We start from the raw sequence: 15,628 nt of genomic DNA, 5'->3' as shown, positions 1-15,628 counted from the left end.
GCTTTCCCCAAGGTGATTCTCCTTCTTGTCGACCAACGCCAAGCTGCTCATCCCCCCCCTCACGCCAGCCACCAAGTCCGGGGAGGGGTAGCCTTGAGCGCACAGGTTTTGGGACATCCACTCACAACGCAGTCATGGTGCTCCTGGATACTCCCCCCCCGCATCTCCGGCGACGCGATCCTCCGAGGATCCACAAGGGGGCGTGAGAACACCCGGCAGCCACAGCTGGAGAGCTGCAGGTGGACAGAACACGAGACACGAATCTCAGAGCTTAGTCGAGCACACGGTCCTATGGCGACCCGCTCGATGGGCCCTCACGGGGCCCGTGAGATCAAAGAGGGACCCTCAAAGCACAAAGCCGAAGTGAGGCCACGAGGCCCTGGGAAGGGGGTCACTTATTCACCATCAGATCCACAAAACACCTACTGTCCACAGCTAGAACACAACGTGTCTTATTTTACAGAGAGACAGACCAAAAAAGCCCCAGTGAAATGTTCTCTGTCCCTAAAACTCTCTGTCGTTTTTTATTTTTAGACCACCACGAAAGTGTTGGTGAATGTAATTTTACCGTGATGTATACCAGCGGAAGTGTCCTTTCTGAAGGTAACAATATATTCTGAGCTATAAATAAATATAATTTCATTAGCTTTTATGGGATATAATCTTTGCACTTTTCAGTGAAGTGCACCCTAAAAGGTGAAGCAGGACTTCGGCGAGATTTACGACCAATTATCTCAGACACGTATCCAGACTGCCAATGCAAATGTTTTTTTTGATAACACTTTACATTAAGTGCACCTTCATTATGCATTCATAGAACATTCATAAGCAGCATGCAAGTACACCTTAACATCCTTTAACAGCTTTAATATACATCAATAACAAACATTACTTGATTATACGATTATAATGTTTGTTATTATTAATGTTTGTTATTAATGTATATTAAAGCTGTTAAGGGATGTTAGGATGTTAAGATACACGTGCATGATGTTTCTGAATGTTTTATGAATACTTTATGGGTACATTACGAAGGTGTACTGAACGTTTTATGAATGCAATATAAAAGCATCATGAAGGTGCAGTTAATGTGAAATGATACCGGCTTTGTTTGGGATTACTCGCAGCCCAGTAGCAACGCAAATGCTACTCCCCAGTTAGAGTAATGACATGTCGGTGTGCAAAACACCTACGAGGACATAATTCCCATGGGACTAATAATCCGACTCCGCAGCCTTTCAGAAAGACCCGCACCGGTCCGTGTGCAGAAGGGTGCATGTGTCCCCTGATGTTTCTCTCCATTATAAATTATAAAAGTGTTGGTCCAGGCGTGAGGTTTATTTAGTGTTTATTGTTCGGGACGCTCTGTGGTCACAGACTGAAGGGTAATTCTCAGACCCATGAGGATTAGATTGCGGCTATCCTGCAGCCTCTAACTTATTTAAGAGTGCTTCTCCACGGATGGCTATCACCCCGGCAACCCATGTTAAATTCATGGCCAGGAAGTGGGAATAAGCCGTGCTGATGACGCTCCCAAAAAGAAAAGGAATGCTTGGGATTGGCGGTGACCTCAGGCCGGGACCAGATTTGCAAACAGAAGTCTGATTGGTCAGCGGCAAGTCGTTCCACAGAACTTGGAACATTCCGGAGTAAGTCCCTATGTGTCCGTGGTTGGGTCTGCATGGAGGGCGGAAAGACGTAAACCCCTCAGCCTGTGATCAGAAGGTCACCGGTTCAAGACCCGGACTCAGCAGAACAGTCACATGTACCTGGACCCTTCAGCAGGAGCCTTAACCCCCAGCTGTAGGGCTGCCGCACACTGGCTGACCCTCTGCTGTGACCCCCAAGCTATGGAGTACCAGATGGGGTAGGCGAGGAGACAAATTCCAATGTACCTGTACGCGTACTTCTGCAAATGGCAAATAAGGGATTTGTCATTTTTTTTGCTTATCCAAGTCAGTCTGCCCCTGTCACACCAGCATGTTACCTAGGAGTGATTGTCTGTGTGTCTTTATCGTCTTGGTTCGTCAGCTGAAGCTCCTGCTGGATCAGGTGAATATGAACAGGAACGATGCAGCTTAAAGAGGCTCATTATCAGCTGGGACTGGGCTGCCGCGGGCTTTTCTGTATTGTCCCGATTAGGCGGAACCGACCGTGAATGGGTCACCGGCCATCTATACTGGACCACCCTGGGTCACAGGTACGCGAGTATAACAGTACTGTCCTGAATGCCAAGTTCACGACATCATTACCGCAGGATCTGGGGGGGGGGGGGGGGCTGTTTGAGATATGTATGTAATATTGCTATCTAGATCACTCATGGCTCTACACAGGCCCTCACCCAAGGTGGTGTAGCAAGGGGGTGGGGTCTGGGGTGGGATGTTTTATTTTTTTTTGTGGGGGGGGGGAGTACTTCTCAGGCCAGTCTGAGCTCTAATCATCTCCCAGGAACACTTACTTCCTGATGGGCTTGGGTGCTTGTTAACCCCCAGACAGCTGGGCCATTCAAATGTGGGAGTAAAGGAGGGGGGGGGGGTCGTACTGGACCAGGGCCAAGCCAGACTAGCATTGTCATTGTTCTGTTAAAGCCCGTCTCCTCAAAGTACAAGGAGACCCGCTTTCGCGCAGCCAATCCAGCACGTCGAATTATCGCGGCATAAAAAGCAAACACGCGCTGCGGATGCAGGAAATGCGACACACAAAACAAAACAAAATAACAAAATGCAGGGGGCCCGTGCTATGGAAACGGAGGCACTCGACAATACGGGGACGCCCGGTCGTAAATGCCCCGGCGACCGCAGGAGGGAGGCTGTGGCTCACAGGACAAACCCGATTAGGTCCATTGTCAGGCCGACAGGCACGACAATAAGAGCATTGTGTTACCTACAGGCTGTAACTGGGAGCGCCTTTAAGGTTGCGTACTTGCGAGATAAAGCGGCAGCGGCCCCACGGCCGCCATTCATGCTAACAAAAGCACCCTGTGCTGCTAAACACTCCATGGCTGCAGCTGTGGGTTCGCTTCCTCGACCGGGCAGAATAATCCTCAATTATCCCTCAGGGTGTAGGAGAGTTACCACGGCAGCAGGGTACTTTCTGCACCTAAAAGTTAAAGACGTCTTTTTTTTGAGGTCCTAGAAGGAGCCTCGGCGCAGTTTGCCTGACCGATGGGCACTCAAATGGGCCGAGATGGGTGATGCTGGGGTTCCCGAGCAAGGGAGGGGGTAGAAGCAGCGATGTGGGGGGGGGGGGGGGTGTTAGACAAACCATGGATAAACAATAAATCCTTTATTTGCTATTTGCACAAGTACGAGTACAGATACATTGGAATTTGTCTCCTCGCCTACCCCGTCTTGCTCTCCATCGCTTGGTGCTGACAGACACAGAACAATCTCTGGGAGTCCCAGAGCTCAGTGATTGGGATTTGGAGCCATAGACATTATAACACGGCGTGAGTCATGCAGGGAGTTTCCGCCACACAGAACTCATCCCTCCCGTGACAGTTTACTGTCGATTTAGCGTTTCGGCATTTCTGCCTCGCATGTTTCCTCGAGGCGCCTCTGACATCGTTTCACGTCGGCCTGTAAAATTACACGAGGTTTCGTTTCCACTTTTCCAAGGCTGTACAATGCGAGCCTGAGCAAGACGAGGTTTAGAGATAAAATCGTATTAAAGTTCTAGGAGAATGGGGTTATTAAAAAGATCAGGGATTAGGCTTAAATGTGCCGCATGTTTCCTGATTATACAATTACTGAACCAAAATTCACACGCTTTGGAAAAAATATCTTTAGGTGCATAACACACATTACTCCTCACCTGTACCATCTACAGCGCCACACGTCGTAAACACACGGGAAAAAATACATGCATTCTCCTTGGAAAACAACAAATACTTGTGATATTTTCTGCAATTTAAGGACTGGCACATTCTTAACGGCAACGTCAAGCAGCCATGTCCGGTGATGTGACAGCCCTAGAGTAAACATCACCCAGGATTCCAACCTGACTCCTCTGGAGGAGAACATTCTGTCTTTCTGATTTTGCAGAGTGAACGATTCCTTGAGGACGCCTGTGTCCGTCTGCCCCGTCGTTCCGGACATCTGTCACGCCTTCGCCCGCACTGCAATCTCTGGTCCTTCCGGCCTGATTACTCTCTGTCAAAGCCTGGCTACCCAGTCTCGTCACACGTATGTTGACCTCATCTGACCCTGTGCTGATGACCTTGTAAGTGCTCTGCTGGTCAATGCACCCTATTAGGTGTTCAGTGTCGCTGTGGTATAAACCGGTATTCAATACACATGATTTATTTTATTAGATTATAATTTCAGAATTTAATAGATTATAATCTCATTTCATGGGTCATACAGCAGAAGATGACAATAAAGATTCTTTTACTTATTTTATCATTTTATTAAATTTATCCATCCATCCATCCATCTATCCATCCATCCATCCATCCATCCATCTATCAGTAGATTAAACAGCTCTTTGCTTTTCACTATTCAAGAATACAGCCAAACCTTCATCATAACCTTGCACCTTCACTGCATGCTGCACGCAATTTCCAGGCCATCACGCCAATATTTTTCACGGTCAAGGCCACAGCGGACAATTGTGCATTATTAAGATGTGCTATCGCAATGAGTCGTGCTCACGCTCACATCCCAGTGGGCCTGAATGTGAAAACCATGAAGCTCAACACCTCATGTACTCAAGAGTACCAGCCCCTGCCAACACCAGCCCCGCAGCATGCTGGGAAAGGCTCCCGACAGGATGCCACCACAAAAGCTGCTCCGTATTCCGTCCGCCGCTGCCGCCCGGCCTTGTCACCGAGGACCGTCGGCCGCCGCAGGGGCCAGGCTGACAATGACACCTCTATTCCTCCTGGCCGCCGCCAAACAGCAGGAGGGCTGGAGGTGACATCACTCCCGCATATGCAAATTCATACGGCAAGCAGCCCGCGCACCCGGCAGCACGCACAGCGGATTCGCGATTCAGGAGTCCACACGGACTGCAAACATGCAGATTTATCTGTGAAAATTTAATTACACGTGAGCGTCACGAGCACCCGATTCCGCATTGTAGAATTCTAACGACTTTTCGGACAAAAGACTGCAGGGCAGTTAAATTTTTTTCGCTGCCGTTCGTAATCTACCGAAATGAATTTCACGCTTCTCGAATCACGTGGACATTCTGCAACGGCCGACCGCACCAACGTGTAATTAAAAACTGGACTACACACTACACAATGCACCATTACAAGCAGAATCATTTTATCTGGAATTGTTTATCTGATGGCAAAGAATCAGTAAGATCATTGTGCATTTCTTAGGCCAGTAATAAATCACTCCCCTAATCTGATTTCCCCTACAGTGGATTAACTGTAGAGGTACATAAGTCTATGTGTGTGTGTATGTGTATTATATTATATTATATATAGTCATACTGTGATATGCCCCTATTGGCAGAAGTTGCCAGTGTTTACTTAACTGTTGCCGCCCACAAAGGTCTACCTGACCAACTGCTGTCCACAAGCAAAAGTCCAAAGACGCCCAAAGTCACGTCTTCTTGTAGGTGGGACTCCCTTACAGCCAGTTAGGTTAAATATGCGTGTGGGACAGCCAGCCAGCATCTGCTGACCACCCCCCCCCCTTCCCAAGGACTCACAGTCTGTTCTGAATGTTCTGATAATCCAAGCAGAACCTCACAGTTTTACTGTGACTTATCAAACGTTGGCAGATAACGTTCCTGCTTCAAAGTAAATCAAAGTAAATATGTCCACGTCTGTCCTTATTGATGCTTATTTACTCCATCTGCTGACTGAATGAGTGTTTTGCTAATTAATAACTACGAATCTGCGCCTCCGATTCCTTAAGCATGTCAGAGATCGAATCAGTTCAGATCATAAACATTGCCAGTACAAATGTATCTTTATGACTATTGAAAAAGGATCTGTCATTGTCACCTGTTAATAACTGTGTTATCTAGACCAGTATTCAATAGCAGCTCAGAATAAAAATGGGAGTAAACAGCAGGACATGGAGGGTCACAGGGGCAAGCCCTGTACTGGACCCGTGTGGCCAAAATTGGCAGTAATCAGCACCAAGGACACTCAGCCCCCCTCAGCTCTATTGCAGAGTTGGAAAGTTCAGGTCCAGAAAGCAAAAATCCAGACCAGTTAAGTCCTGACTGTGACTCTTTATACTCAACTGGTTGGTTGAAACAAAACCTTGGTCTGGATTTTTATCTTCTGGACCTGAACTTTCCACCTCTGCTCCAGTCAGAATGAAGTTATTCTAAAGTAACACTTACTCCCCTACAAAGCTCTTCATGCACTTGCCCCTTCCTAACTGTCTGACCATCTTCTTCCAGACACGCAAGCTTGTACACTAAGATCCTTAGGCTCCAGTTTCCTCACGATACCTGGGTTAAGACCTCCCATCCTCTATGGGTGGCAGGACATTTAATGTGGCAGCACCAAAGCTCTGTGAGATGCACAGTCATCGAGTCTGTGAGATGCACAATCTACTCCAGCTTTTGAGCTCCGGGTTAAAAAGGTATCTCTTTCTGGAATGATGTAACACATCATCCAGTTTGTAAGGTTTGCCTTCGGTTGTTTTGTCGCCGATTTCTGTTTATCTGCTGGATTCTATGCGCCGTGAAGCGCACTTTAGTGTGCGAAAGGCTCCATATAAATAAAACTGCACTGCTGTCTGGCCACAGCAGGGAAAGAGCCTTTCTGTCACTGCATCCAGATGACACGTCATGCAGCCAAACCTGCGTCTGCTTCTATTTTGAATATCTATGCAGATTAAGGGGGAAACGACGACCGCGAGGAGAATTAAAGCAGGTTGAGGTGTTATCTTACACTGTGGCTCTTACACGGCTGGTGCAAAATCCCATCTCTGAGCCCATTTCTTTCGATTATTCCTCTATTATTCCAAGGCAGCGCTGGCCTGAACAGCTTCCCCCTCTTCAATTAAATTACCAAGAACATTCTCTTAAAAACCCAAGCCGGCAAACACGATACCTACACCTACAGCTGAAGGGCCTGTTCTCCACGTCTCCGAATGTGCATTCCGGTGCAAAAGGGCAGCTCATGAGAAGAGCTCATTTGAGGACATTCGACACCATAATGCTAAGGAGCCAGAATTGATATATAAATAAAGGGTGTGGAACTAGCCACTGCACAGGTCAACTGGAAAAGTGCATCAGACACACAGAAACCTGCTGGTTTCATTTTCTTCATCAGTTGTTATTAACTGGCCGGCGTAACATTACAGCAGTAATTCCAGTATTTTTTAAGCTATAAAAGGGAGCATAACTTCTCCAGAGAGGCTAACTTTATCATTAGCCAATGATACGTTTTGAATCGATGAGTGACCAGGAAGGAGGCACTCTGGGGGCCAATCAGCTTTCAATCAGCCCCTGTAGCCCCACCCCCGGCATACACAAATGACGCAAAGGCAGTGCATCCTGACTGTTCTTCAAAACAAAAACACATTCCTGCGTCAGGCTGACGGTAACTCCTCCCATTCCTCCGGGAGCCTGGGGCAGAACAAGCATGGCGCTGAGAACCAATATATATGATCCCAACTCATCTCTGAAAATGTAACTTAAAAGCCAGACAGGAAAAATACTACATACACAAAAAACAAATATATGTAGGATATTATGGTGCTGAAGAGTTCACATCAAGACCAAAACCACATTATTTAATATCATTACGTCTTATTACATCAAAACTGATACAGGGCACACATTTAATGACTTATTACCAAAGATAGCTTGATAACTTCACAATCAACAGTACAATATGATGATGAAACGAAACTGGCTAAAGTTTTAAGAATTAAATGGGTCTTTAAGTAACTTAGCAGCAGTGGATGATGATGTGACTGAATTATCAAACAGGTATACTGTGCGAGTGTATGTGTGCCATGTGTAGATTACATTGCGGAGACCAAATGATAGAAACCTGTTATTTTGACGTTGTGGGTTAATTTTTTTTGTACCCCACAAGGGGAAATTCAGGTTTATAACAATCTGTGACTGCAATCAAAATACTACGAATGTCGAAAGTCCCGTATTTTGTTTGGTTACTTATGGTTAAGGTTAGGAGTGGGTAGGGGTTAAGGGTGTCATAGTTGGGATTAGGGTTATGCCCAAAGAAATGGATGAAAGGTCCCCACAAAGATCTAAGTACAGGTCTGTGTATGTGTATTAGGTTTATATTACAGACACTCCTCTACTTATGAACTTTCAACTTATGAACTTTCAGACATACGAACAAAGAGGACCGTAAGTCCAAATTGTGTTCCTTGGGCTCCCGTCCACAACGCCAAATTTTTTTTCTACGCGCCAATCCCACCTAGTACGACTTCTGGCCACTACTAGGACTGGGTAGGGGTTAGGGTCATCATGTTGGGATTAGCATTTTCCTCATAGAAATGGATGGAGAGTCCCCATAAAGATATAATTACAAACCTCTGTGTGTGTGTGTGTGTGTGTGTGTGTGTGTGTGTGTACGTGCGTGTGTTGGGAGAAGGTTGCAGTACGCCCATATAATCACAAAGAATGAGTCAAAATGAACATCTGTCTCCAGGGTAACCGGAGTGCCTTGGGAATTGGACTGTTCCCCTCTGAGTAAGATAAAGGCCACTAAAGGAGGAGGAGGTGGCCTCTGAAGGGGGAGTCTCAGCGCCAGGTACCTGAGGCCTGGCCACTCCACCGCACCCACCCCGCCAATTGAAACCCAGTATCAGTGACCCCCTCCCACACTCGGCGTTCCAGAGAACGGGCATCAGAGCACCTCGAATCCCTCCCACCCCTCCAGGCAGGACATGACAGGAAGTCTGAGGCAATTCCCAAGTTACGCCCCGGACAATGGCGCAAAATTCTCAGTGAAATGTCAATGGACATTCCCCTGTGTTTCAGCAGGTCACATGTACTAGGGAGGCACAAAGAAGTGTAAGGAAAAGCTACTTCGGCCTTATAGCTACTAGCTTTTCAAGCCAACATCTCAACGGCATGCTAACGTGCTAACAGCATGCTAACATAACAATGGTATGCTAACATATAGACTAATGCTAACATGTCAATATTGTGCTGGCATATCAACTAATGCTAATATGTTAATGGCGTGCTAACATGTCAACAAACGCTAACATGTCAGTGGTATGCTAGCATGTCAACTAATACTAATACGTCAATGGTATGCTAACAGTGCATTCGGACAGTCATAGCTTAACTATGTGCTCTAATAGTGTCACCTTGCATGTGTTCTTACTAGAAACTTTTTGCCCAATTCTCTGTGTTGATTCCTTTAGTCACCAGGGAATATGAATTGCTAACAACTTAATAACACCTTCGGTGTTCCAACATGCTATTCTCTCTCAACATTTACATGCTTCTAGGTGAATTACATCTGCATTGACTGCATGGGCAATCATGCAACAGATATCTCACCCAAGGTCATTCCGGCCAGAATTATTTCTCGGTAAAACAAGGGCAATTACAGGTGGCAGCCTAGCGAGCGCTGCCGATCTTTATGACAGTAATTTGAGAACCTCTCTGTTTCCGAGGCTCCCTCGAGATTACATACCACATGACTAACGAACTGCCATCACACCATGGCGTTAGGTCCACACCCATAAAGACACCTGTGTGATTTCGGCTCGGCCTATCTTCATTAACGGCATATGCTTGCAAAACTGGACCCCCCAACACTTCACCGTGGGATACTTTTCCCCGTGGTCCCCTGCTCAAAAAAGCATTTTTTGTCATCCCTATAATAAGAGAGATATGAAACATAAGCCTCTCCCCAAACTCCACTGATGCAGCATGACGGGAAAACGCCTTATCGGCTCTGAACCTACCACTCGTTCTCGACAGGAGAGACTCGACAGTCAGGTGCTGCTTCACTAGTGCATAATTACCTGGGGGCACCAGTGACCAAACCTTGAAGGAACCGCCTAAACTGAGCTAAACACAAATGTGTGGCACTCTCTAGCAGGATGTGACGGAAGCCTCTGGGGGTTACAGGTGCGAAAATTCAAACCCCCCCCAGGTTAACATCTTACAGTGCTGTGCAAAAGTCTGAAGTGTCAAAGGAAATGTTTAAAGCGATTTATCTGGGTAGTAAACTGCTCAGAATTTAACATCAGAATATACACAAATTAATAGTGACACAGTTAAAAGTACATACTATCCCTGACTAACAATCCATGAGACTAACGATGACTTGCAATTTTTTTAACTAAGTAAATGTGTGTAAAAAAAATCACTTTGGATGGGTGTATGTCCAGCACAGCTATGGCACCAAGTGCACGTTGTACAGCAGTTGTCACAGGGGAGTACAGGGGCTGTACAGCAGTTGTCACAGGGGAGTACAGTGCTGTACAGCAGTTGTCACAGGAAAGTTGGCCATTGCTGGCCATTAGAACACAGCTTCAGTTCCCACACCGCTCCTCAGGGGCACCTCAGCCACTCCATGTGTTTGTTAAATTTCACCACCAGCTCACTTAATTGATTTATTTAGGACAAGCGGGTACAGAAAATGGCTGGACAGATGGATAATTAGTTAAATGACTAAATGAGGTATCAATCAGCCAAACATGGTGTGCTACTGGTCAAGTCAAAACATACATGGCTGCAATAATCGGCTGCTGCAAACAAAGGAGTGACATTAGGAGAGGTTTTGAAATGGCAAAGCTGATACACTTTGACAGACGTAATATCATACTTTCACACCAATATGAAGATCATTTAAACACCATTTTAAGCTTATAAATATTTAGGTCTATGCTTTGCACTCCATTTCCCTTTTATGTCCTGGAGACTTGGGGCGGGGTGGGGTGGGGTGGGGGGCAAATTTCTATTCTGTCTACTAACCTAAGAGCCACAACCCCTCACTAGACTCCAGTTACAGAGAGGAAACGCTACACCGCTGGTAGGGGGGCAGCCTTCCGCAGACCCAGCATCCTACAGCACTTGACTCGTCCCGTATCCCCAGTGCCGTGCCTCAGTCGCAAACAACGTTCCCAGGGTTCTGCTGCTGGCCCGTCGATGCAGCCGCACGGCCGAAAACAGCAGCGAGCTGCGACACGGAAAATTCCCGGCTTCGGTAATGTTCCGATACAGATTCAGATTATTCTGAGGCATTATTTCTAGGAATTAAAGGTTTACCTTAATTTTTTTGACAATAGGCAGTTGTTTCTCAGAAACTCCTGTGTTTTGTTGGATTATTTCTGCATTCAAACATACGAGGCACAATCACGGCTGGACTCATGCAGGAACTATCCTAAGCTGAGGCCCGGGGCCCCGAGATGTAAGGCGCCTCGAATTGTTTCTATGGTTGTTACAGTAGCATTTATGTTGTAGGTAGGGGCCCCAACACTGACAAATTCAGCCATAAACACAATGACTGTAAACAACGTCCAAATCCGCCCACAAGCATAAAAGTGAAACGAAAAACTGAAACTAAAGCCTGCTTTTCCGTTAGCATGCAATCATCAACCTTGTCTGTCCAGTGCAAAGGTCTGAAAGCATAAGATAAATTGATCCCAATGTGGGAGAAAAGGTCTTCATGCTGAATACAGCTGGAACATATGCAAGACAAAACTCTTTTTTACACAGAAGAATACAAAAAGGACATGAAGGGCCAAACAGCCGGGATCGATATATCAGTAAGTTTTCTTCATGTACTGGGTAACAGTATCAACAGCAAAGAAAACCAGTTCAGTGCTCAGGGTGGGACTTGTTATTGGTTAGTGAGGAGGGATCAAATTACATCTCATACACCCCTATGACTTTGCACTAAACTGACCTGAACAGCCCCAAGACACAGAGGAGACCATTTAATTAAGGAAAGGATGTGGAACTGACAAATATCTACTTAATGGGAAAAATTTCAATGCATATGCAAAAATTTCTCAGACAAAATTATACATAGAAGTCGATTTAGAATTTAACCAATATTCAACAGTGGCTTCTTTCAAACATTTCATTCCCCTTCAGCCTACAGACGTTCCCACCACTGTTTCAATACTGTTAACTTATCAAACGATATCAATTATGTGAACAGGTGTTAATGTTTCATTATTCCCTTGCTGGTAATCCTGTCGTCATCCGCCTACTAGCCTCCCACACAAATCAGTCAGGGATCCCCTAAAGGCTTTGGTCTAAGTTTGTCTCACAAAATTGCATTCTCCCGGTTAGTCTCAGTTCCCATGGTAACACGAGGATACCACCATCCCCCCTGACCTGACCTGGCCACAACTTTTCGCTGCTCTTTGTTCCCAACACTTAAATTGATTACTTCTAATTCATCTCAGCATGAGAAATAGTCGTGAAAGGCAGCGGGAACTGTGACCGTCGAGGACAGCGACAAAGCTACGCACGTACATTCAGCACTGGGTCAAAGGGCGTCTGTTAATACACGCAAACCAAAGCAGGGGCGCGAAAAGCGAGTGTGTGGGCACACATACATATATTTACCGCATAACAAAGTGTGACGCCCATCAAATAGCGCTCTGACGTGACAATTTTCTTTTGGAAATAATATCCTCTACAATCTTTACCCTATAGGACGCAGATATATCAGGATAGCCCTTTAAATTACTTTATCATTACAAAATTCAATAATTTTCTTAAATTTTGTTTTTTCATTTTATTCGTTATTTCTGTATTGGACAAATGATGCTAATATAGTTAAGTGATTTTTTTCCTCCTGTAATTCTAATTTCACTGTGCACGAGTTTATACAAGACTGAATGGCGCACGGCGCCTCGTCTGCTAGAAAACGCAAAAGCTTCTGTGGGCAGGAGGCATCTTTGCCCCCTAACACTCCAGGCTGCATGTTTACACAATTTCTTAACGCATCGGCTCTGCCAAACGTCTATTAAGGTCCCGGTGGTGAAGCAGGTGCATTTATCATACTGCGACACTGAACTGACTGAAGTCTCGGACATCCGTGCCAGTCGCACATTGCCACATGTTGCCGTACACGCGTCGCAGAGTCTCCAGTTCCTCTCCGGGGGTTTGCGCCTGGATACCGGGCAGCCGCTGTTACCAAGCCCACGGCGCCTGTGCCCTTTCTAAGCACTGAATTATACCACAAGAAATGATCATCATGTAATAAATTTCTGTGTCCGAGGTCACAAATCACGCAATTTATCTAGTATTCGTTTTAAATAACTCTTTTCAATGGGAACACAAAAACAAATTGGCATATAATTCGGGGGGATTGACATCAGCACTGGAATAAAGCACACAAACTGATCCAGGAAATTACAATCAAAAAGGCACGACTTAAAAAAAATAAACTTAGTTTGTGTTACAGGTTATCTTCTACCATAAACCAGAGTCACACAATGCTTGTCGTGGTGCTGGCAAAATAAAATTATTAATAGAAACTAAAGCACGGATCTCGCGATCATCTGTATAAATAAAAAACAAGGATGCGTGTAGTATTTATTTTACACCACACTGTTATACGGTAACGATTTAATAGGTAATGTTGCTCTATTTCTGTCTTCTTATTTCGGATGCATCCAAAATAATTACACTATTGAGCGATCTTACCTTTTTCCCACTGCTTTCCCCCCAGGAGATCCGCAAAGCTGGAAAAAAAATGTTATTGTAAAAAAAAAAAAAAAAAAAAAAAAAGCATCGTCTTATACACAGTGCCGCATTAACAAACAGTCGCGAAAGCGACGTTTTGACAGGTGGATGTTCCCTCCACGATTAATCAAATGATGTAATTTCACATTCTTGGCACAGCCGCAGTGCTTTAGTTTATATTCGCCAGCGAGTAACGTTTTAGTAAATAAAACTGTAACGCACAACCTAACTATAGTCGGAACTTACCATTAAAATAAGCAGTTATAAGCTTAAGAATAGATAGTCCGTTTTTGTATTTGATGCGTACGGTTAGTGCATTTCAGAGCAGGAGCGGGTCCCGTATCCTCCCGTCTGTTTGCAGACGCGCTCCGTCCGCTGCGGCTGCCTCCCAAACCTGCAGGGATCGATCCTGGCAAGGCAGCAGCGGCCGGGAGTGTGCGCCTGCGCACATGCAGCCGGGGCTCAGGTGAACAAGCGAGGGAGGCGTCTCCGCCCTACAGGCTCATAACACGGGACGTTTAATAATATGTCCCATCCAGAGGAACCGTAATTACAATCAGACACGTCCGTTTGGGGAAGGCTGCCATTAGGCCAAAAATACTACATATTTAAATTAATATACCCTGTTATGCTGCAGTTTATGGCACATATTGACCTACATAAATATTTGTGAGCTAATTTCTTTGGGGGCACAACTCTTACTCTTTTTTATTTGGGATTTGGAGTCACCTGTATTTTTTTTTATAGATTTGAGATATTATGCGTAAAACAAACATTGCATGGTAATGCGTGCCTGAATTACTTCTGTCGACCTAACCGCGGGCTGTCATTTTCAAGGTTACGGGTCTTACAGTTTGCTGATTCAGCCGATTGCACCCTAAAATGCCGTCTGCGGTCACGGTGAGTAAGCATTTCCTCCAGCAGCAATTCATATTTTAATCAAAAAAAGGCCTACGGAATTATTTTTGCTCCCAGCTCTTTCAGAGGCAGGCCTATTAAATTGTTCGATTTTTGGCAGCCTAGAATTCAGACACATTTTAGTTATATAAGAAACGAGTTGCCGGTTGTTAAACCTAAAGTGCAATTTATTGTATGGGACAGAAAAGAGTAGGCCTGCATTTGAAACGGACGACTTTGATCATCTAAGTCAGTGCTTCCTAATCCTTTCCCTCAGAACCCACGCCAATCCATATATTATTTCAGATGATAAAATTAACCAATTAATCTTCAAGCCCATAATTGAGTCGGGGGCATCGGAAGTGTAGCATTAATGCAACCATGTGGACATAAGAGATGATTGGTGGATGGATGAATGAATTGTAGTTCCTTGGATAGTAGTGAGCCATAATATTGTGCTCGTTATTTTGGCAGTTTTGGACATAACCTGCATTCGTTTTAGTCAATCCTGTCCTTTACTTTTATGATCTAAATACTATTTGAGTACTAAGTTCAGCTTGCAATTCCAGACGTCGACCACGCCTGACTTAACCAAAAGGTTCCCCCTTGTGGCCACGTTAGGTACGACACGCGTCGCTGTTTACGTTTTTTGTCAAATATATCGATTTGCAATCAGTGTCAAATTAAGAAATGCTGATTAGCCAGTTAGCTGTCGAAACTAGTCAAAATGTCCATTTGACTACTGCTGTTAAAGAAGCACTGGCATTTCCCGTTCCTCTCTGGGGATTCTTGAGAATAACCGCAATGCACAGAGCTGTCTGCATGAAAAGATATGGGGACCAGCGCAATGTCCCAGACACCGGCTCAGTTACTTCCCCAGTCCCCCTCTCAGGCTCTGCTGCTGCAGCAGCTCGGGAGGAAACAGGAGCTCAGAGTCTGAAAATGTCCATTTCAGACCCTCTGGCAATTTTCTGCCAACCGTCAGCCATGGTTTGTTTGATCATTCTTAGAAAGTGATAGAATTACTTTAGGGTTCCCCTTTAACGCCTATATATTTAGTTCAGACGGACGTCTGGCCCTGATATTAAATTTGCTGTAAGAAGTAATCAGA

At 45.3% G+C, this 15,628-nt stretch overlaps 1 long non-coding RNA gene across 1 annotated transcript; it reads right to left on the bottom strand.

The window, feature by feature from the left end:
* Nucleotides 1-12: 12 nt before the first annotated feature.
* On the bottom strand, nt 13-14,004 carry LOC125723359 (uncharacterized). The gene is made up of 3 exons (XR_007386865.1): nt 13,867-14,004; nt 13,582-13,619; nt 13-233 (listed from the first exon to the last, which is right to left on the bottom strand). It is a non-coding gene; the product is annotated as an uncharacterized LOC125723359 (long non-coding RNA).
* Nucleotides 14,005-15,628: the final 1,624 nt, after the last annotated feature.

The sequence above is a fragment of the Brienomyrus brachyistius genome, unplaced genomic scaffold (assembly GCF_023856365.1).
Source record: "Brienomyrus brachyistius isolate T26 unplaced genomic scaffold, BBRACH_0.4 scaffold47, whole genome shotgun sequence".
Classification (NCBI taxonomy): domain Eukaryota; kingdom Metazoa; phylum Chordata; class Actinopteri; order Osteoglossiformes; family Mormyridae; genus Brienomyrus; species Brienomyrus brachyistius.
This window is presented reverse-complemented; position numbering and strand designations above follow the sequence as displayed.